Below are 21978 nucleotides of genomic sequence, written 5' to 3' on the forward strand. Positions count from 1 at the left end.
CCTCTGATTCCCAACCTCGGATTCCCCACCTCTGATTCCCCATATCTGATTCCCCGCCTCTGTTTCCCCGCCTCTGATTCCCCTCCTCTGATTCCCAACTCTGATTCCCCGCCTCTGATTCCGCAGCTCTGATTCCCCGTGTTTGATTCCCTGCCTCTGATTCCCTGCCCTGATTCCCCATCTCTGTTTCACCGCCTTTGATTCGCCACCTCTGATTCCCCATATCTGATTCCCCGCCTCTGTTTCCCCGACTCTGATTCCCTGCCTCTGATTCCCAACCTCTGATTCCACACCTCTGATTCCCCATATCTGATTCCCCGCCTCTATTTCCCCATATCTGATTCCCCGCCTCTGATTCCCCAACTCTGATTCCCCGCCTCTGATTCCCCAGCTCTGATTCCCCGACTCTGATTCCCGGCATCCGATTCCCTGCCTCTGATTCCCCGCCTCTGATTCCCCATCTCTGATTCCCCGCCTCTGATTCCCCGTGTCTGATTCCCTGCCTTTGATTCCCCGCCTCTGATTCCCCGCCTCTGATTCCCTGCCACTGATTCCCTGCCCCTGATTCCCCACCTCTGATTCCCCACATCTGATTCCCCGCCTCTGTTTCCCCGCCTCTGATTCCCCGCCTCTGATTCCCCATATCTGATTCCCTGCCTCTGATTCCCCAACTCTGATTCCCCGCCTCTGATTCCCCAGCTCTGAATCCCCGCCTCTGATTCCCCGCGTCTGATTCCCTGCCTCTGATTCCCCGCCTTGATTCCCCATCTCTGATTCACAACCTCTGATTCCCCACCTCTGATTCGCTATATTTGATTCATCGCCTCTGTTTCCCCGCCTCTGATTCCCCGCCTCTGATTCCCCATATCTGATTCCCCGCCTCTGATTGCCCACCTCTGATTCCCAGCCTCTGATTCGCCAGCTCTGATTCCCCGCCTCTGATTCCCCGCATCTGATTCCCTGCCTCTGATTCCCCGCCTCTGATTCCCCATCTCTGATTCACCGCCTTTGATTCGCCACCTCTGATTCCCCATATCTGATTCCCCACCTCTGATTCCCGGCCTCTTATTCCCAGCATCTGATTCCCGGCCTCTGATTCCCGGCCTCTGATTCCCCGCTTCTGATTCTGATTCCCTGCCTCTTATTCCCCATCTCTGATTCCGCACATCTGATTCCCTGCCTCTGATTCCCCACCTCTGATTCCCCATATCTGATTCCCCGCCTCTGTTTCCCCGCCTCTGATTCCCCGCCTATGTTTCCCTATATCTAATTCCCCACCTCTGATGCCCCAACTCTGATTCCCCGCCTCTGATTCCCCAGCACTGATTCCCCGCCTCTGATTCCCTGCATCCGATTCCCCATATCTGATTCCCCGCCTCTGTTTCACCGCCTCTGATTCCCCGCCTCTGTTTCCCCATATCTGATTCCCGCCTCTGATTCCCAACTATGAATCCCCTCCTCTGATTCCCCAGCTCTGATTCCCTGCCTCTGATTCCCCGCGTTCTATTCCCTGCCTCTGATTCCCCGCCTGTGATTCCCCATCACTGATTCACCACCTCTGATTCCCTACCTCTGATTCCCCATATCTAATTCCCCGCCTCTGTTTGCCCGCCTCTGATTCCCCGCCTCTGTTTCCCCATATCTGATTCCCCGCCTCTGAATCCCCAACTCTGATTCCCTGCCTCAGATTCCCCAGCTCTGATCCCCGCCTTTGATTCCCCCCATCTGATTCCCAGCCTCTGAATCCCCGTGTCTGATTTCCTGCCTCTGATTCCCCGCCTCTGATTCCCCATCTCTGATTCACCGCCTCTGATTCCCCACCTCTGATTCCCCCTCTCTGATTCCGCACATCCAATTCCCTGCCTCTGATTCCCCAACTCTGATTCCCCACCTCTGATTCCCCATCTCTGATTCCCCGCCTCAGATTCCACGCATCTGATTCCCTGCCTCTGATTCCCCGCCTCCGATTCCCTGCCTCTGATTCCCCATATCTGATTCCCCGCCTCTGATTCCCCAACTCTGATTCCCCGCTTCTGATTCCCCAGCTCTGAATCCCCGCCTCTGATTCCCCGCGTCTGATTCCCTGCCTCTGATTCCCCGCCTCTGATTCCCCATCTGTGATTCACAACCTCTGATGCCCCACCTCTGATTCCCCATATCTGATTCCCTGCCTCTGTTTCCCCGCCTCTGATTCCCCACCTCTGTTTCCCCATATCTGATTCCCCGCCTCTGATTCCCCAACTCTAATACCCCGCCTCTGATTCCCCAGCTCTGATTCCCCGCCTCTGATTCCCCGCATCTGATTCCCTGCCTCTGATTCCCCGCCTCTGATTCCAGGCCTCTGATTCCCAGCATCTGATTCCGGCCTCTGGTTCCCGGACTCTGATTCCCTTCTTCTGATTCTGATTCCCTGCCTCTGATTCCCCATCTCTGATTCGGCACATCTGATTCCCTGCCTCTGATTCCCCACCTCTGATTCCCCATATCTGATTCCCCGCCTCTGTTTCCCCACCTCTGATTCCCCGCCTCTGTTTCCCAATATCTAAGTCCCCACCTCTGATTCCCCAAATCTGATTCGCCACCTCTGATTCCCCAGCTCTGATTCCCCGCCTCTGATTCCCCGCATCTGATACCCTGCATCTGATTCCAAGCCTCTGATTCCCTGCCTCTGATTCCCAACCTCTGATTCCCCACCTCTGATTCCCCATATCTGATTCCCCGCCTCTGCTTCCCCGCCTCGGATTCCCCGCCTCTGTTTCCCCATATCTGATTCCCGGCCTCTGATTCCCCGCCTCTGATTCCCCATATCTGATTCCCTGCCTCTGATTCCCCAACTCTGATTCCCCGCCTCTGATTCCACAGCTCTGAATCCCCGCCTCTGATTCCCCGCGTCTGATTCCCTGCCTCTGATTCCCCGCCTTGATTCCCGGACTCTGATTCACAACCTCTGATTCCCGGCCTCTTATTCCCAGCATCTGCTTCCCGGCCTCTGATTCCCGGCCTCTGATTCCCCGCTTCTGATTCCCTGCCTCTGATTCCCCATCTCTGAATCCGCACATCTGATTCCCTGCCTCTGATTCCCCACCTCTGATTCCCCATATCTGATTCCCCGCCTCTGTTTCCCCGCCTCTGATTCCCCGCCTCTGTTTCCCTATATCTAATTCCCCACCTCTGATGCCCCAACTCTGATTCCCCGCCTCTGATTCCCCAGCTCTGATTCCCCGCCTCTGATTCCCTGCATCCGATTCCCCATATCTGATTCCCCGCCTCTGTTTCCCCGCCTCTGATTCCCCGCCTCTGTTTCCCCATATCTGATTCCCGCCTCTGATTCCCATTATCTAATTCCACGCCTCTGTTTGCCCGCCTCTGATTCCCCGCCTCTGTTTCCCCATATCTGATTCCCCGTGTCTGATTCCCTGCCTCTGATTCCCCGCCTCTGATTCCCCGCCTCTGATTTCCTGCCACTGATTCCCTGCCCCTGATACCCCACCTCTGATTCCCCATATCTGATTCCCTGCCTCTGTTTCCCCGCCTCTGATTCCCCGCCTCTGATTCCCCGCCTCTGATTCCCCGCCTCTGATTCCCCAACTCTGATTCCCCGCCTCTGATTCCCCAGCTCTGATACCCGCCTCTGATTCCCCGCGTCTGATTCCCCGCCTCTGATTCCCTGCCTCTGTTTCCCCACCTCTGATTCCCCATATCTGATTCCCCGCCTCTGTTTCCCCGCCTCGGATTCCCCGCCTCTGTTTCCCCACATCTGATTCCCGGCCTCTGATTCCCCGCCTCTGATTCCCAGCCTCTGATTCCCTGCCTCTGATTCCCCATCTCCGATTCCGCACATCTGATTCCCTTCCTCTGATTCCCCGCCTCTGATTTTCCGCCTCTGATTCCCTGCCTCTGATTCCCAACCTCGGATTCCCCACCTCTGATTCCCCATATCTGATTCCCCGCCTCTGTTTCCCCGCCTCTGATTCCCCTCCTCTGATTCCCAACTCTGATTCCCCGCCTCTGATTCCGCAGCTCTGATTCCCCGTGTTTGATTCCCTGCCTCTGATTCCCTGCCCTGATTCCCCATCTCTGTTTCACCGCCTTTGATTCGCCACCTCTGATTCCCCATATCTGATTCCCCGCCTCTGTTTCCCCGACTCTGATTCCCTGCCTCTGATTCCCAACCTCTGATTCCACACCTCTGATTCCCCATATCTGATTCCCCGCCTCTATTTCCCCATATCTGATTCCCCGCCTCTGATTCCCCAACTCTGATTCCCCGCCTCTGATTCCCCAGCTCTGATTCCCCGACTCTGATTCCCTGCCACTGATTCCCTGCCCCTGATTCCCCACCTCTGATTCCCCACATCTGATTCCCCGCCTCTGTTTCCCCGCCTCTGATTCCCCGCCTCTGATTCCCCATATCTGATTCCCTGCCTCTGATTCCCCAACTCTGATTCCCCGCCTCTGATTCCCCAGCTCTGAATCCCCGCCTCTGATTCCCCGCGTCTGATTCCCTGCCTCTGATTCCCCGCCTTGATTCCACATCTCTGATTCACAACCTCTGATTCCCCACCTCTGATTCGCTATATTTGATTCATCGCCTCTGTTTCCCCGCCTCTGATTCCCCGCCTCTGATTCCCCATATCTGATTCCCCGCCTCTGATTGCCCACCTCTGATTCCCAGCCTCTGATTCGCCAGCTCTGATTCCCCGCCTCTGATTCCCCGCATCTGATTCCCTGCCTCTGATTCCCCGCCTCTGATTCCCCATCTCTGATTCACCGCCTTTGATTCGCCAGCTCTGATTCCCCATATCTGATTCCCCACCTCTGATTCCCGGCCTCTTATTCCCAGCATCTGATTCCCGGCCTCTGATTCCCGGCCTCTGATTCCCCGCTTCTGATTCTGATTCCCTGCCTCTTATTCCCCATCTCTGATTCCGCACATCTGATTCCCTGCCTCTGATTCCCCACCTCTGATTCCCCATATCTGATTCCCCGCCTCTGTTTCCCCGCCTCTGATTCCCCGCCTATGTTTCCCTATATCTAATTCCCCACCTCTGATGCCCCAACTCTGATTCCCCGCCTCTGATTCCCCAGCTCTGATTCCCCGCCTCTGATTCCCTGCATCCGATTCCCCATATCTGATTCCCCGCCTCTGTTTCACCGCCTCTGATTCCCCGCCTCTGTTTCCCCATATCTGATTCCCGCCTCTGATTCCCAACTATGAATCCCCTCCTCTGATTCCCCAGCTCTGATTCCCTGCCTCTGATTCCCCGCGTTCTATTCCCTGCCTCTGATTCCCCGCCTGTGATTCCCCATCACTGATTCACCACCTCTGATTCCCTACCTCTGATTCCCCATATCTAATTCCCCGCCTCTGTTTGCCCGCCTCTGATTCCCCGCCTCTGTTTCCCCATATCTGATTCCCCGCCTCTGAATCCCCAACTCTGATTCCCTGCCTCAGATTCCCCAGCTCTGATTCCCCGCCTTTGATTCCCCCCGTCTGATTCCCAGCCTCTGAATCCCCGTGTCTGATTTCCTGCCTCTGATTCCCCGCCTCTGATTCCCCATCTCTGATTCACCGCCTCTGATTCCCCACCTCTGATTCCCCCTCTCTGATTCCGCACATCCAATTCCCTGCCTCTGATTCCCCAACTCTGATTCCCCACCTCTGATTCCCCATCTCTGATTCCCCGCCTCAGATTCCACGCATCTGATTCCCTGCCTCTGATTCCCCGCCTCCGATTCCCTGCCTCTGATTCCCCATATCTGATTCCCCGCCTCTGATTCCCCAACTCTGATTCCCCGCTTCTGATTCCCCAGCTCTGAATCCCCGCCTCTGATTCCCCGCGTCTGATTCCCTGCCTCTGATTCCCCGCCTCTGATTCCCCATCTGTGATTCACAACCTCTGATGCCCCACCTCTGATTCCCCATATCTGATTCCCTGCCTCTGTTTCCCCGCCTCTGATTCCCCACCTCTGTTTCCCCATATCTGATTCCCCGCCTCTGATTCCCCAACTCTAATACCCCGCCTCTGATTCCCCAGCTCTGATTCCCCGCCTCTGATTCCCCGCATCTGATTCCCTGCCTCTGATTCCCCGCCTCTGATTCCAGGCCTCTGATTCCCAGCATCTGATTCCGGCCTCTGATTCCCGGACTCTGATTCCCTTCTTCTGATTCTGATTCCCTGCCTCTGATTCCCCATCTCTGATTCGGCACATCTGATTCCCTGCCTCTGATTCCCCACCTCTGATTCCCCATATCTGATTCCCCGCCTCTGTTTCCCCACCTCTGATTCCCCGCCTCTGTTTCCCAATATCTAAGTCCCCACCTCTGATTCCCCAAATCTGATTCGCCACCTCTGATTCCCCAGCTCTGATTCCCCGCCTCTGATTCCCCGCATCTGATACCCTGCATCTGATTCCAAGCCTCTGATTCCCTGCCTCTGATTCCCAACCTCTGATTCCCCACCTCTGATTCCCCATATCTGATTCCCCGCCTCTGCTTCCCCGCCTCGGATTCCCCGCCTCTGTTTCCCCATATCTGATTCCCGGCCTCTGATTCCCCGCCTCTGATTCCCCATATCTGATTCCCTGCCTCTGATTCCCCAACTCTGATTCCCCGCCCCTGATTCCCCAGCTCTGAATCCCCGCCTCTGATTCCCCGCGTCTGATTCCCTGCCTCTGATTCCCCGCCTTGATTCCCGGACTCTGATTCACAACCTCTGATTCCCGGCCTCTTATTCCCAGCATCTGCTTCCCGGCCTCTGATTCCCGGCCTCTGATTCCCCGCTTCTGATTCCCTGCCTCTGATTCCCCATCTCTGATTCCGCACATCTGATTCCCTGCCTCTGATTCCCCACCTCTGATTCCCCGCCTCTGATTCCCCACCTCTGTTTCCCCACATCTGATTCCCCGCCTCTGATTCCCCAACTCTAATACCCCGCCTCTGATTCCCCAGCTCTGATTCCCCGCCTCTGATTCCCAGCATCTGATTCCCTGCCTCTGATTCCCCGCCTCTGATTCCAGGCCTCTGATTCCCAGCATCTGATTCCGGCCTCTGATTCCCGGCCTCTGATTCCCTGCTTCTGATTCTGATTCCCTGCCTCTGATTCCCCATCTCTGATTCCGCACATCTGATTCCTTGCCTCTGATTCCCCACCTCTGATTCCCCATATCTGATTCCCCGCCTGGGTTTCCCCGCCTCTGATTCCCCGCCTCTGTTTCCCAATATCTAAGTCCCCGCCTCTGATTCCCCAAATCTGATTCCCCACCTCTGATTCCCCAGCTCTGATTCCCTGCCTCTGATTCCCCGCATCTGATTCCCTGCATCTGATTCCAAGCCTCTGATTCCCTGCCTCTGATTCCCAACCTCTGATTCCCCACCTCTGATTCCCCATATCTGATTCCCCGCCTCTGTTTCCCCGCCTGGGATTCCCCGCCTCTGTTTCCCCATATCTGATTCCCGGCCTCTGATTCCCCGCCTCTGATTCCCCGCCTCTGATTCCCTGCCTCTGATTCCCCATCTCCGATTCCGCACATCTGATTCCCTTCCTCTGATTCCCCGCCTCTGATTTTCCGCCTCTGATTCCCTGCCTCTGATTCCCAACCTCGGATTCCCCACCTCTGATTCCCCATATCTGATTCCCCGCCTCTGTTTCCCCGCCTCTGATTCCCCTCCTCTGATTCCCAACTCTGATTCCCCGCCTCTGATTCCCCAGCTCTGATTCCCCGTGTTTGATTCCCTGCCTCTGATTCCCTGCCCTGATTCCCCATCTCTGTTTCACCGCCTTTGATTCGCCACCTCTGATTCCCCATATCTGATTCCCCGCCTCTGTTTCCCCGACTCTGATTCCCTGCCTCTGATTCCCAACCTCTGATTCCACACCTCTGATTCCCCATATCTGATTCCCCGCCTCTATTTCCCCATATCTGATTCCCCGCCTCTGATTCCCCAACTCTGATTCCCCGCCTCTGATTCCCCAGCTCTGATTCCCCGACTCTGATTCCCGGCATCCGATTCCCTGCCTCTGATTCCCCGCCTCTGATTCCCCATCTCTGATTCCCCGCCTCTGATTCCCCGTGTCTGATTCCCTGCCTTTGATTCCCCGCCTCTGTTTCCCCGCCTCTGATTCCCTGCCACTGATTCCCTGCCCCTGATTCCCCACCTCTGATTCCCCACATCTGATTCCCCGCCTCTGTTTCCCCGCCTCTGATTCCCCGCCTCTGATTCCCCATATCTGATTCCCTGCCTCTGATTCCCCAACTCTGATTCCCCGCCTCTGATTCCCCAGCTCTGAATCCCCGCCTCTGATTCCCCGCGTCTGATTCCCTGCCTCTGATTCCCCGCCTTGATTCCCCATCTCTGATTCACAACCTCTGATTCCCCACCTCTGATTCCCTATATTTGATTCCCCGCCTCTGTTTCCCCGCCTCTGATTCCCCATATCTGATTCCCCGCCTCTGATTGCCCACCTCTGATTCCCAGACTCTGATTCGCCAGCTCTGATTCCCCGCCTCTGATTCCCCGCATCTGATTCCCTGCCTCTGATTCCCCGCCTCTGATTCCCCATCTCTGATTCACCGCCTTTGATTCGCCACCTCTGATTCCCCATATCTGATTCCCCACCTCTGATTCCCGGCCTCTTATTCCCAGCATCTGATTCCCGGCCTCTGATTCCCGGCCTCTGATTCCCCGCTTCTGATTCTGATTCCCTGCCTCTTATTCCCCATCTCTGATTCCGCACATCTGATTCCCTGCCTCTGATTCCCCACCTCTGATTCCCCATATCTGATTCCCCGCCTCTGTTTCCCCGCCTCTGATTCCCCGCCTATGTTTCCCTATATCTAATTCCCCACCTCTGATGCCCCAACTCTGATTCCCCGCCTCTGATTCCCCAGCTCTGATTCCCCGCCTCTGATTCCCTGCATCCGATTCCCCATATCTGATTCCCCGCCTCTGTTTCACCGCCTCTGATTCCCCGCCTCTGTTTCCCCATATCTGATTCCCGCCTCTGATTCCCAACTATGAATCCCCTCCTCTGATTCCCCAGCTCTGATTCCCTGCCTCTGATTCCCCGCGTTCTATTCCCTGCCTCTGATTCCCCGCCTGTGATTCCCCATCACTGATTCACCACATCTGATTCCCTACCTCTGATTCCCCATATCTAAATCCCCGCCTCTGTTTGCCCGCCTCTGATTCCCCGCCTCTGTTTCCCCATATCTGATTCCCCGCCTCTGAATCCCCAACTCTGATTCCCTGCCTCAGATTCCCCAGCTCTGATTCCCCGCCTTTGATTCCCCCCGTCTGATTCCCAGCCTCTGAATCCCCGTGTCTGATTTCCTGCCTCTGATTCCCCGCCTCTGATTCCCCATCTCTGATTCACCGCCTCTGATTCCCCACCTCTGATTCCCCCTCTCTGATTCCGCACATCCAATTCCCTGCCTCTGATTCCCCAACTCTGATTCCCCACCTCTGATTCCCCATCTCTGATTCCCCGCCTCAGATTCCACGCATCTGATTCCCTGCCTCTGATTCCCCGCCTCCGATTCCCTGCCTCTGATTCCCCATATCTGATTCCCCGCCTCTGATTCCCCAACTCTGATTCCCCGCTTCTGATTCCCCAGCTCTTAATCCCCGCCTCTGATTCCCCGCGTCTGTTTCCCTGCCTCTGATTCCCCGCCTCTGATTCCCCATCTGTGATTCACAACCTCTGATGCCCCACCTCTGATTCCCCATATCTGATTCCCTGCCTCTGTTTCCCCGCCTCTGATTCCCCACCTCTGTTTCCCCATATCTGATTCCCCGCCTCTGATTCCCCAACTCTAATACCCCGCCTCTGATTCCCCACCTCTGATTCCCCATATCTGATTCCCCGCCTGGGTTTCCCCGCCTCTGATTCCCCGCCTCTGTTTCCCAATATCTAAGTCCCCACCTCTGATTCCCCAAATCTGATTCCCCACCTCTGATTCCCCAGCTCTGATTCCCTGCCTCTGATTCCCCGCATCTGATTCCCTGCATCTGATTCCAAGCCTCTGAATCCCTGCCTCTGATTCCCAACCTCTGATTCCCCACCTCTGATTCCCCATATCTGATTCCCCGCCTCTGTTTCCCCGCCTCGGATTCCCCGCCTCTGTTTCCCCATATCTGATTCCCGGCCTCTGATTCCCCGCCTCTGATTCCCCGCCTCTGATTCCCTGCCTCTGATTCCCCATCTCCGATTCCGCACATCTGATTCCCTTCCTCTGATTCCCCGCCTCTGATTTTCCGCCTCTGATTCCCTGCCTCTGATTCCCAACCTCGGATTCCCCACCTCTGATTCCCCATATCTGATTCCCCGCCTCTGTTTCCCCGCCTCTGATTCCCCTCCTCTGATTCCCAACTCTGATTCCCCGCCTCTGATTCCCCAGCTCTGATTCCCCGACTCTGATTCCATGCCTCTGATTCCCCATCTCTGATTCCCCGCCTCTGATTCCCCGTGTCTGATTCCCTGCCTTTGATTCCCCGCCTCTGATTCCCCGCCTCTGATTCCCTGCCACTGATTCCCTGCCCCTGATTCCCCACCTCTGATTCCCCACATCTGATTCCCCGCCTCTGTTTCCCCGCCTCTGATTCCCCGCCTCTGATTCCCCATATCTGATTCCCTGCCTCTGATTCCCCAACTCTGATTCCCCGCCTCTGATTCCCCAGCTCTGAATCCCCGCCTCTGATTCCCCGCGTCTGATTCCCTGCCTCTGATTCCCCGCCTTGATTCCCCATCTCTGATTCACAACCTCTGATTCCCCACCTCTGATTCCCTATATTTGATTCCCCGCCTCTGTTTCCCCGCCTCTGATTCCCCATATCTGATTCCCCGCCTCTGATTGCCCACCTCTGATTCCCAGACTCTGATTCGCCAGCTCTGATTCCCCGCCTCTGATTCCCCACATCTGATTCCCTGCCTCTGATTCCCCGCCTCTGATTCCCCATCTCTGATTCACCGCCTTTGATTCGCCACCTCTGATTCCCCATATCTGATTCCCCACCTCTGATTCCCGGCCTCTTATTCCCAGCATCTGATTCCCGGCCTCTGATTCCCGGCCTCTGATTCCCCGCTTCTGATTCTGATTCCCTGCCTCTTATTCCCCATCTCTGATTCCGCACATCTGATTCCCTGCCTCTGATTCCCCACCTCTGATTCCCCATATCTGATTCCCCGCCTCTGTTTCCCCGTCTCTGATTCCCCGCCTATGTTTCCCTATATCTAATTCCCCACCTCTGATGCCCCAACTCTGATTCCCCGCCTCTGATTCCCCAGCTCTGATTCCCCGCCTCTGATTCCCTGCATCCGATTCCCCATATCTGATTCCCCGCCTCTGTTTCACCGCCTCTGATTCCCCGCCTCTGTTTCCCCATATCTGATTCCCGCCTCTGATTCCCAACTATGAATCCCCTCCTCTGATTCCCCAGCTCTGATTCCCTGCCTCTGATTCCCCGCGTTCTATTCCCTGCCTCTGATTCCCCGCCTGTGATTCCCCATCACTGATTCACCACCTCTGATTCCCTACCTCTGATTCCCCATATCTAATTCCCCGCCTCTGTTTGCCCGCCTCTGATTCCCCGCCTCTGTTTCCCCATATCTGATTCCCCGCCTCTGAATCCCCAACTCTGATTCCCTGCCTCAGATTCCCCAGCTCTGATTCCCCGCCTTTGATTCCCCCCGTCTGATTCCCAGCCTCTGAATCCCCGTGTCTGATTTCCTGCCTCTGATTCCCCGCCTCTGATTCCCCATCTCTGATTCACCGCCTCTGATTCCCCACCTCTGATTCCCCCTCTCTGATTCCGCACATCCAATTCCCTGCCTCTGATTCCCCAACTCTGATTCCCCACCTCTGATTCCCCATCTCTGATTCCCCGCCTCAGATTCCACGCATCTGATTCCCTGCCTCTGATTCCCCGCCTCCGATTCCCTGCCTCTGATTCCCCATATCTGATTCCCCGCCTCTGATTCCCCAACTCTGATTCCCCGCTTCTGATTCCCCAGCTCTTAATCCCCGCCTCTGATTCCCCGCGTCTGTTTCCCTGCCTCTGATTCCCCGCCTCTGATTCCCCATCTGTGATTCACAACCTCTGATGCCCCACCTCTGATTCCCCATATCTGATTCCCTGCCTCTGTTTCCCCGCCTCTGATTCCCCACCTCTGTTTCCCCATATCTGATTCCCCGCCTCTGATTCCCCAACTCTAATACCCCGCCTCTGATTCCCCAGCTCTGATTCCCCACCTCTGATTCCCCGCATCTGATTCCCTGCCTCTGATTCCCCGCGTCTGATTCCCTGCCTCTGATTCCCCGCCTTGATTCCCCATCTCTGATTCACAACCTCTGATTCCCCACCTCTGATTCCCTATATTTGATTCCCCGCCTCTGTTTCCCCGCCTCTGATTCCCCATATCTGATTCCCCGCCTCTGATTGCCCACCTCTGATTCCCAGACTCTGATTCGCCAGCTCTGATTCCCCGCCTCTGATTCCCCGCATCTGATTCCCTGCCTCTGATTCCCCGCCTCTGATTCCCCATCTCTGATTCACCGCCTTTGATTCGCCACCTCTGATTCCCCATATCTGATTCCCCACCTCTGATTCCCGGCCTCTTATTCCCAGCATCTGATTCCCGGCCTCTGATTCCCGGCCTCTGATTCCCCGCTTCTGATTCTGATTCCCTGCCTCTTATTCCCCATCTCTGATTCCGCACATCTGATTCCCTGCCTCTGATTCCCCACCTCTGATTCCCCATATCTGATTCCCCGCCTCTGTTTCCCCGTCTCTGATTCCCCGCCTATGTTTCCCTATATCTAATTCCCCACCTCTGATGCCCCAACTCTGATTCCCCGCCTCTGATTCCCCAGCTCTGATTCCCCGCCTCTGATTCCCTGCATCCGATTCCCCATATCTGATTCCCCGCCTCTGTTTCACCGCCTCTGATTCCCCGCCTCTGTTTCCCCATATCTGATTCCCGCCTCTGATTCCCAACTATGAATCCCCTCCTCTGATTCCCCAGCTCTGATTCCCTGCCTCTGATTCCCCGCGTTCTATTCCCTGCCTCTGATTCCCCGCCTGTGATTCCCCATCACTGATTCACCACCTCTGATTCCCTACCTCTGATTCCCCATATCTAATTCCCCGCCTCTGTTTGCCCGCCTCTGATTCCCCGCCTCTGTTTCCCCATATCTGATTCCCCGCCTCTGAATCCCCAACTCTGATTCCCTGCCTCAGATTCCCCAGCTCTGATTCCCCGCCTTTGATTCCCCCCGTCTGATTCCCAGCCTCTGAATCCCCGTGTCTGATTTCCTGCCTCTGATTCCCCGCCTCTGATTCCCCATCTCTGATTCACCGCCTCTGATTCCCCACCTCTGATTCCCCCTCTCTGATTCCGCACATCCAATTCCCTGCCTCTGATTCCCCAACTCTGATTCCCCACCTCTGATTCCCCATCTCTGATTCCCCGCCTCAGATTCCACGCATCTGATTCCCTGCCTCTGATTCCCCGCCTCCGATTCCCTGCCTCTGATTCCCCATATCTGATTCCCCGCCTCTGATTCCCCAACTCTGATTCCCCGCTTCTGATTCCCCAGCTCTTAATCCCCGCCTCTGATTCCCCGCGTCTGTTTCCCTGCCTCTGATTCCCCGCCTCTGATTCCCCATCTGTGATTCACAACCTCTGATGCCCCACCTCTGATTCCCCATATCTGATTCCCTGCCTCTGTTTCCCCGCCTCTGATTCCCCACCTCTGTTTCCCCATATCTGATTCCCCGCCTCTGATTCCCCAACTCTAATACCCCGCCTCTGATTCCCCAGCTCTGATTCCCCACCTCTGATTCCCCGCATCTGATTCCCTGCCTCTGATTCCCCGCCTCTGATTCCAGGCCTCTGATTCCCAGCATCTGATTCCGGCCTCTGAATCCCGGACTCTGATTCCCTTCTTCTGATTCTGATTCCCTGCCTCTGATTCCCCATCTCTGATTCCGCACATCTGATTCCCTGCCTCTGATTCCCCACCTCTGATTCCCCATATCTGATTCCCCGCCTCTGTTTCCCCACCTCTGATTCCCCGCCTCTGTTTCCCAATATCTAAGTCCCCACCTCTGATTCCCCAAATCTGATTCCCCACCTCTGATTCCCCAGCTCTGATTCCCCGCCTCTGATTCCCCGCATCTGATTCCCTGCATCTGATTCCAAGCCTCTGATTCCCTGCCTCTGATTCCCAACCTCTGATTCCCCACCTCTGATTCCCCATCTCTGATTCCCTGCCTCTGATTCCCCATCTCTGATTCACCACATCTAATTCCCTGCCTCTGATTCCACGCCCCTGATTCCCCACCTCTGATTCCCCATATCTGAATCCCCGCCTCTGTTTCCACGGCTCTGATTCCCTGCCTCTGATTCCCAACCTCTGATTCCCCACCCCTGATTCCCCATATCTGATTCCCCGCCTCTGTTTCCCTGCCTCTGATTCTCCGCCCCTGTTTCCCCATATCTGATTCCCCGCCTCTGATTCCCCAACTCTGATTCCCCACCTCTGATTCCCCAGCTCTGATTCCCCGCCTCTGATTCCCCGTGTTTGATTCCCTGCCTCTGATTCCCCGCCTCTGATTCCCCATCTCTGATTCACCGCCTTTGATTCGACACCTCTGATTCCACATATCTGATTCCCCACCTCTGTTACCCCGCCTCTGATTCCCCGCCTCTGATTCCCCATATATCATTCCCCGCCTCTGAATCCCCATCTCTGATTCCCGGACTCTGATTCCCCACCTCTGATTCCCGGCCTCTTATTCCCGGCATCTGAATCCCGGCCTCTGATTCCCGGCCTCTGATTCCCCGCTTCTGATTCTGATTCCCTGCCTCTGATTCCCCATCTCTGATTCCGCACATCTGATTCCCTGCCTCTGATTCCCCACCTCTGATTCCCCATATCTGATTCCCCACCTCTGTTTCCCCGCCTCTGATTCCCCGCCTCTGTTTCCCCATATCTAATTCCCCACCTCTGATGCCCCAACTCTGATACCCCGCCTCTGATTCCCCAGCTCTGATTCCCCGCCTCTGATTCCCCGCATCCGATTCCCCATATCTGATTCCCCGCCTCTGTTTCCCCGCCTTTGATTCCCCGCCTCTGTTTCCCCATATCTGATTCCCCGCCTCTGATTCCCAACTATGGTTCCCCGCCTCTGATTCCCCAGCTCTGATTCCCCGCCTCTAATTCCCCGCGTTCTATTCCCTGCCTCTGATTCCCCGCCTGTGATTCCCCATCTCTGATTCACCACCTCTGATTCCCCACCTCTGATTCCCCTTATCTAATTCCCCGCCTCTGTTTGCCCGCCTCTGATTCCCCGCCTCTGTTTCCCCATATCTGATTCCCCGTGTCTGATTCCCTGCCTCTGATTCCCCGCCTCTGATTCCCCGCCTCTGATTTCCTGCCACTGATTCCCTGCCCCTGATACCCCACCTCTGATTCCCCATATCTGATTCCCTGCCTCTGTTTCCCCGCCTCTGATTCCCCGCCTCTGATTCCCCGGCTCTGATTCCCCAACTCTGATTCCCCGCCTCTGATTCCCCAGCTCTGATACCCGCCTCTGATTCCCCGCGTCTGTTTTCCCGCCTCTGATTCCCTGCCTCTGTTTCCCCACCTCTGATTCCCCATATCTGATTCCCCGCCTCTGTTTCCCCGCCTCGGATTCCCCGCCTCTGTTTCCCCACATCTGATTCCCGGCCTCTGATTCCCCGCCTCTGATTCCCAGCCTCTGATTCCCTGCCTCTGATTCCCCATCTCCGATTCCGCACATCTGATTCCCTTCCTCTGATTCCCCGCCTCTGATTTTCCGCCTCTGATTCCCTGCCTCTGATTCCCAACCTCGGATTCCCCACCTCTGATTCCCCATATCTGATTCCCCGCCTCTGTTTCCCCGCCTCTGATTCCCCTCCTCTGATTCCCAACTCTGATTCCCCGCCTCTGATTCCGCAGCTCTGATTCCCCGTGTTTGATTCCCTGCCTCTGTTTCCCTGCCTCTGATTCTCCGCCCCTGTTTCCCCATATCTGATTCCCCGCCTCTGATTCCCCAACTCTGATTCCCCACCTCTGATTCCCCAGCTCTGATTCCCCGCCTCTGATTCCCCGTGTTTGATTCCCTGCCTCTGATTCCCCGCCTCTGATTCCCCATCTCTGATTCACCGCCTTTGATTCGACACCTCTGATTCCACATATCTGATTCCCCACCTCTGTTACCCCGCCTCTGATTCCCCGCCTCAGATTCCCCATATATCATTCCCCGCCTCTGAATCCCCATCTCTGATTCCCGGACTCTGATTCCCCACCTCTGATTCCCGGCCTCTTATTCCCGGCATCTGAATCCCGGCCTCTGATTCCCGGCCTCTGATTCCCCGCTTCTGATTCTGATTCCCTGCCTCTGATTCCCCATCTCTGATTCCGCACATCTGATTCCCTGCCTCTGATTCCCCACCTCTGATTCCCCATATCTGATTCCCCACCTCTGTTTCCCCGCCTCTGATTCCCCGCCTCTGTTTCCCCATATCTAATTCCCCACCTCTGATGCCCCAACTCTGATACCCCGCCTCTGATTCCCCAGCTCTGATTCCCCGCCTCTGATTCCCCGCATCCGATTCCCCATATCTGATTCCCCGCCTCTGTTTCCCCGCCTTTGATTCCCCGCCTCTGTTTCCCCATATCTGATTCCCCGCCTCTGATTCCCAACTATGATTCCCCGCCTCTGATTCCCCAGCTCTGATTCCCCGCCTCTAATTCCCCGCGTTCTATTCCCTGCCTCTGATTCCCCGCCTGTGATTCCCCATCTCTGATTCACCACCTCTGATTCCGCACCTCTGATTCCCCTTATCTAATTCCACGCCTCTGTTTGCCCGCCTCTGATTCCCCGCCTCTGTTTCCCCATATCTGATTCCCCGTGTCTGATTCCCTGCCTCTGATTCCCCGCCTCTGATTCCCCGCCTCTGATTTCCTGCCACTGATTCCCTGCCCCTGATACCCCACCTCTGATTCCCCATATCTGATTCCCTGCCTCTGTTTCCCCGCCTCTGATTCCCCGCCTCTGATTCCCCGCCTCTGATTCCCCAACTCTGATTCCCCGCCTCTGATTCCCCAGCTCTGATACCCGCCTCTGATTCCCCGTGTCTGATTCCCCGCCTCTGATTCCCTGCCTCTGTTTCCCCACCTCTGATTCCCCATATCTGATTCCCCTCCTCTGTTTCCCCGCCTCGGATTCCCCGCCTCTGTTTCCCCACATCTGATTCCCGGCCTCTGATTCCCCGCCTCTGATTCCCAGCCTCTGATTCCCTGCCTCTGATTCCCCATCTCCGATTCCGCACATCTGATTCCCTTCCTCTGATTCCCCGCCTCTGATTTTCCGCCTCTGATTCCCTGCCTCTGATTCCCAACCTCGGATTCCCCACCTCTGATTCCCCATATCTGATTCCCCGCCTCTGTTTCCCCGCCTCTGATTCCCCTCCTCTGATTCCCAACTCTGATTCCCCGCCTCTGATTCCGCAGCTCTGATTCCCCGTGTTTGATTCCCTGCCTCTGATTCCCTGCCCTGATTCCCCATCTCTGTTTCACCGCCTTTGATTCGCCACCTCTGATTCCCCATATCTGATTCCCCGCCTCTGTTTCCCCGACTCTGATTCCCTGCCTCTGATTCCCAACCTCTGATTCCACACCTCTGATTCCCCATATCTGATTCCCCGCCTCTATTTCCCCATATCTGATTCCCCGCCTCTGATTCCCCAACTCTGATTCCCCGCCTCTGATTCCCCAGCTCTGATTCCCCGACTCTGATTCCCGGCATCCGATTCCCTGCCTCTGATTCCCCGCCTCTGATTCCCCATCTCTGATTCCCCGCCTCTGATTCCCCGTGTCTGATTCCCTGCCTTTGATTCCCCGCCTCTGATTCCCCGCCTCTGATTCCCTGCCACTGATTCCCTGCCCCTGATTCCCCACCTCTGATTCCCCACATCTGATTCCCCGCCTCTGTTTCCCCGCCTCTGATTCCCCGCCTCTGATTCCCCATATCTGATTCCCTGCCTCTGATTCCCCAACTCTGATTCCCCGCCTCTGATTCCCCAGCTCTGAATCCCCGCCTCTGATTCCCCGCGTCTGATTCCCTGCCTCTGATTCCCCGCCTTGATTCCCCATCTCTGATTCACAACCTCTGATTCCCCACCTCTGATTCGCTATATTTGATTCATCGCCTCTGTTTCCCCGCCTCTGATTCCCCGCCTCTGATTCCCCATATCTGATTCCCCGCCTCTGATTGCCCACCTCTGATTCCCAGCCTCTGATTCGCCAGCTCTGATTCCCCGCCTCTGATTCCCCGCATCTGATTCCCTGCCTCTGATTCCCCGCCTCTGATTCCCCATCTCTGATTCACCGCCTTTGATTCGCCAGCTCTGATTCCCCATATCTGATTCCCCACCTCTGATTCCCGGCCTCTTATTCCCAGCATCTGATTCCCGGCCTCTGATTCCCGGCCTCTGATTCCCCGCTTCTGATTCTGATTCCCTGCCTCTTATTCCCCATCTCTGATTCCGCACATCTGATTCCCTGCCTCTGATTCCCCACCTCTGATTCCCCATATCTGATTCCCCGCCTCTGTTTCCCCGCCTCTGATTCCCCGCCTATGTTTCCCTATATCTAATTCCCCACCTCTGATGCCCCAACTCTGATTCCCCGCCTCTGATTCCCCAGCACTGATTCCCCGCCTCTGATTCCCTGCATCCGATTCCCCATATCTGATTCCCCGCCTCTGTTTCACCGCCTCTGATTCCCCGCCTCTGTTTCCCCATATCTGATTCCCGCCTCTGATTCCCAACTATGAATCCCCTCCTCTGATTCCCCAGCTCTGATTCCCTGCCTCTGATTCCCCGCGTTCTATTCCCTGCCTCTGATTCCCCGCCTGTGATTCCCCATCACTGATTCACCACCTCTGATTCCCTACCTCTGATTCCCCATATCTAATTCCCCGCCTCTGTTTGCCCGCCTCTGATTCCCCGCCTCTGTTTCCCCATATCTGATTCCCCGCCTCTGAATCCCCAACTCTGATTCCCTGCCTCAGATTCCCCAGCTCTGATCCCCGCCTTTGATTCCCCCCATCTGATTCCCAGCCTCTGAATCCCCGTGTCTGATTTCCTGCCTCTGATTCCCCGCCTCTGATTCCCCATCTCTGATTCACCGCCTCTGATTCCCCACCTCTGATTCCCCCTCTCTGATTCCGCACATCCAATTCCCTGCCTCTGATTCCCCAACTCTGATTCCCCACCTCTGATTCCCCATCTCTGATTCCCCGCCTCAGATTCCACGCATCTGATTCCCTGCCTCTGATTCCCCGCCTCCGATTCCCTGCCTCTGATTCCCCATATCTGATTCCCCGCCTCTGATTCCCCAACTCTGATTCCCCGCTTCTGATTCCCCAGCTCTGAATCCCCGCCTCTGATTCCCCTCGTCTGATTCCCTGCCTCTGATTCCCCGCCTCTGATTCCCCATCTGTGATTCACAACCTCTGATGCCCCACCTCTGATTCCCCATATCTGATTCCCTGCCTCTGTTTCCCCGCCTCTGATTCCCCACCTCTGTTTCCCCATATCTGATTCCCCGCCTCTGATTCCCCAACTCTAATACCCCGCCTCTGATTCCCCAGCTCTGATTCCCCGCCTCTGATTCCCCGCATCTGATTCCCTGCCTCTGATTCCCCGCCTCTGATTCCAGGCCTCTGATTCCCAGCATCTGATTCCGGCCTCTGATTCCCGGACTCTGATTCCCTTCTTCTGATTCTGATTCCCTGCCTCTGATTCCCCATCTCTGATTCGGCACATCTGATTCCCTGCCTCTGATTCCCCACCTCTGATTCCCCATATCTGATTCCCCGCCTCTGTTTCCCCACCTCTGATTCCCCGCCTCTGTTTCCCAATATCTAAGTCCCCACCTCTGATTCCCCAAATCTGATTCGCCACCTCTGATTCCCCAGCTCTGATTCCCCGCCTCTTATTCCCCGCATCTGATACCCTGCATCTGATTCCAAGCCTCTGATTCCCTGCCTCTGATTCCCAACCTCTGATTCCCCACCTCTGATTCCCCATATCTGATTCCCCGCCTCTGCTTCCCCGCCTCGGATTCCCCGCCTCTGTTTCCCCATATCTGATTCCCGGCCTCTGATTCCCCGCCTCTGATTCCCCATATCTGATTCCCTGCCTCTGATTCCCCAACTCTGATTCCCCGCCTCTGATTCCCCAGCTCTGAATCCCCGCCTCTGATTCCCCGCGTCTGATTCCCTGCCTCTGATTCCCCGCCTTGATTCCCGGACTCTGATTCACAACCTCTGATTCCCGGCCTCTTATTCCCAGCATCTGCTTCCCGGCCTCTGATTCCCGGCCTCTGATTCCCCGCTTCTGATTCCCTGCCTCTGATTCCCCATCTCTGATTCCGCACATCTGATTCCCTGCCTCTGATTCCCCACCTCTGATTCCCCATATCTGATTCCCCGCCTCTGTTTCCCCGCCTCTGATTCCCCGCCTCTGTTTCCCTATATCTAATTCCCCACCTCTGATGCCCCAACTCTGATTCCCCGCCTCTGATTCCCCAGCTCTGATTCCCCGCCTCTGATTCCCTGCATCCGATTCCCCATATCTGATTCCCCGCCTCTGTTTCCCCGCCTCTGATTCCCCGCCTCTGTTTCCCCATATCTGATTCCCGCCTCTGATTCCCATTATCTAATTCCACGCCTCTGTTTGCCCGCCTCTGATTCCCCGCCTCTGTTTCCCCATATCTGATTCCCCGTGTCTGATTCCCTGCCTCTGATTCCCCGCCTCTGATTCCCCGCCTCTGATTTCCTGCCACTGATTCCCTGCCCCTGATACCCCACCTCTGATTCCCCATATCTGATTCCCTGCCTCTGTTTCCCCGCCTCTGATTCCCCGCCTCTGATTCCCCATATCTGATTCCCCGCCTCTGTTTCCCCGCCTCGGATTCCCCGCCTCTGTTTCCCCACATCTGATTCCCGGCCTCTGATTCCCCGCCTCTGATTCCCAGCCTCTGATTCCCTGCCTCTGATTCCCCATCTCCGATTCCGCACATCTGATTCCCTTCCTCTGATTCCCCGCCTCTGATTTTCCGCCTCTGATTCCCTGCCTCTGATTCCCAACCTCGGATTCCCCACCTCTGATTCCCCATATCTGATTCCCCGCCTCTGTTTCCCCGCCTCTGATTCCCCTCCTCTGATTCCCAACTCTGATTCCCCGCCTCTGATTCCGCAGCTCTGATTCCCCGTGTTTGATTCCCTGCCTCTGATTCCCTGCCCTGATTCCCCATCTCTGTTTCACTGCCTTTGATTCGCCACCTCTGATTCCCCATATCTGATTCCCCGCCTCTGTTTCCCCGACTCTGATTCCCTGCCTCTGATTCCCAACCTCTGATTCCACACCTCTGATTCCCCATATCTGATTCCCCGCCTCTATTTCCCCATATCTGATTCCCCGCCTCTGATTCCCCAACTCTGATTCCCCGCCTCTGATTCCCCAGCTCTGATTCCCCGACTCTGATTCCCTGCCACTGATTCCCTGCCCCTGATTCCCCACCTCTGATTCCCCACATCTGATTCCCCGCCTCTGTTTCCCCGCCTCTGATTCCCCGCCTCTGATTCCCCATATCTGATTCCCTGCCTCTGATTCCCCAACTCTGATTCCCCGCCTCTGATTCCCCAGCTCTGAATCCCCGCCTCTGATTCCCCGCGCCTGATTCCCTGCCTCTGATTCCCCGCCTTGATTCCCCATCTCTGATTCACAACCTCTGATTCCCCACCTCTGATTCGCTATATTTGATTCATCGCCTCTGTTTCCCCGCCTCTGATTCCCCGCCTCTGATTCCCCATATCTGATTCCCCGCCTCTGATTGCCCACCTCTGATTCCCAGCCTCTGATTCGCCAGCTCTGATTC

The sequence above is a fragment of the Narcine bancroftii genome, chromosome 8, assembly GCF_036971445.1.
Source record: "Narcine bancroftii isolate sNarBan1 chromosome 8, sNarBan1.hap1, whole genome shotgun sequence".
Lineage (NCBI taxonomy): Eukaryota > Metazoa > Chordata > Chondrichthyes > Torpediniformes > Narcinidae > Narcine > Narcine bancroftii.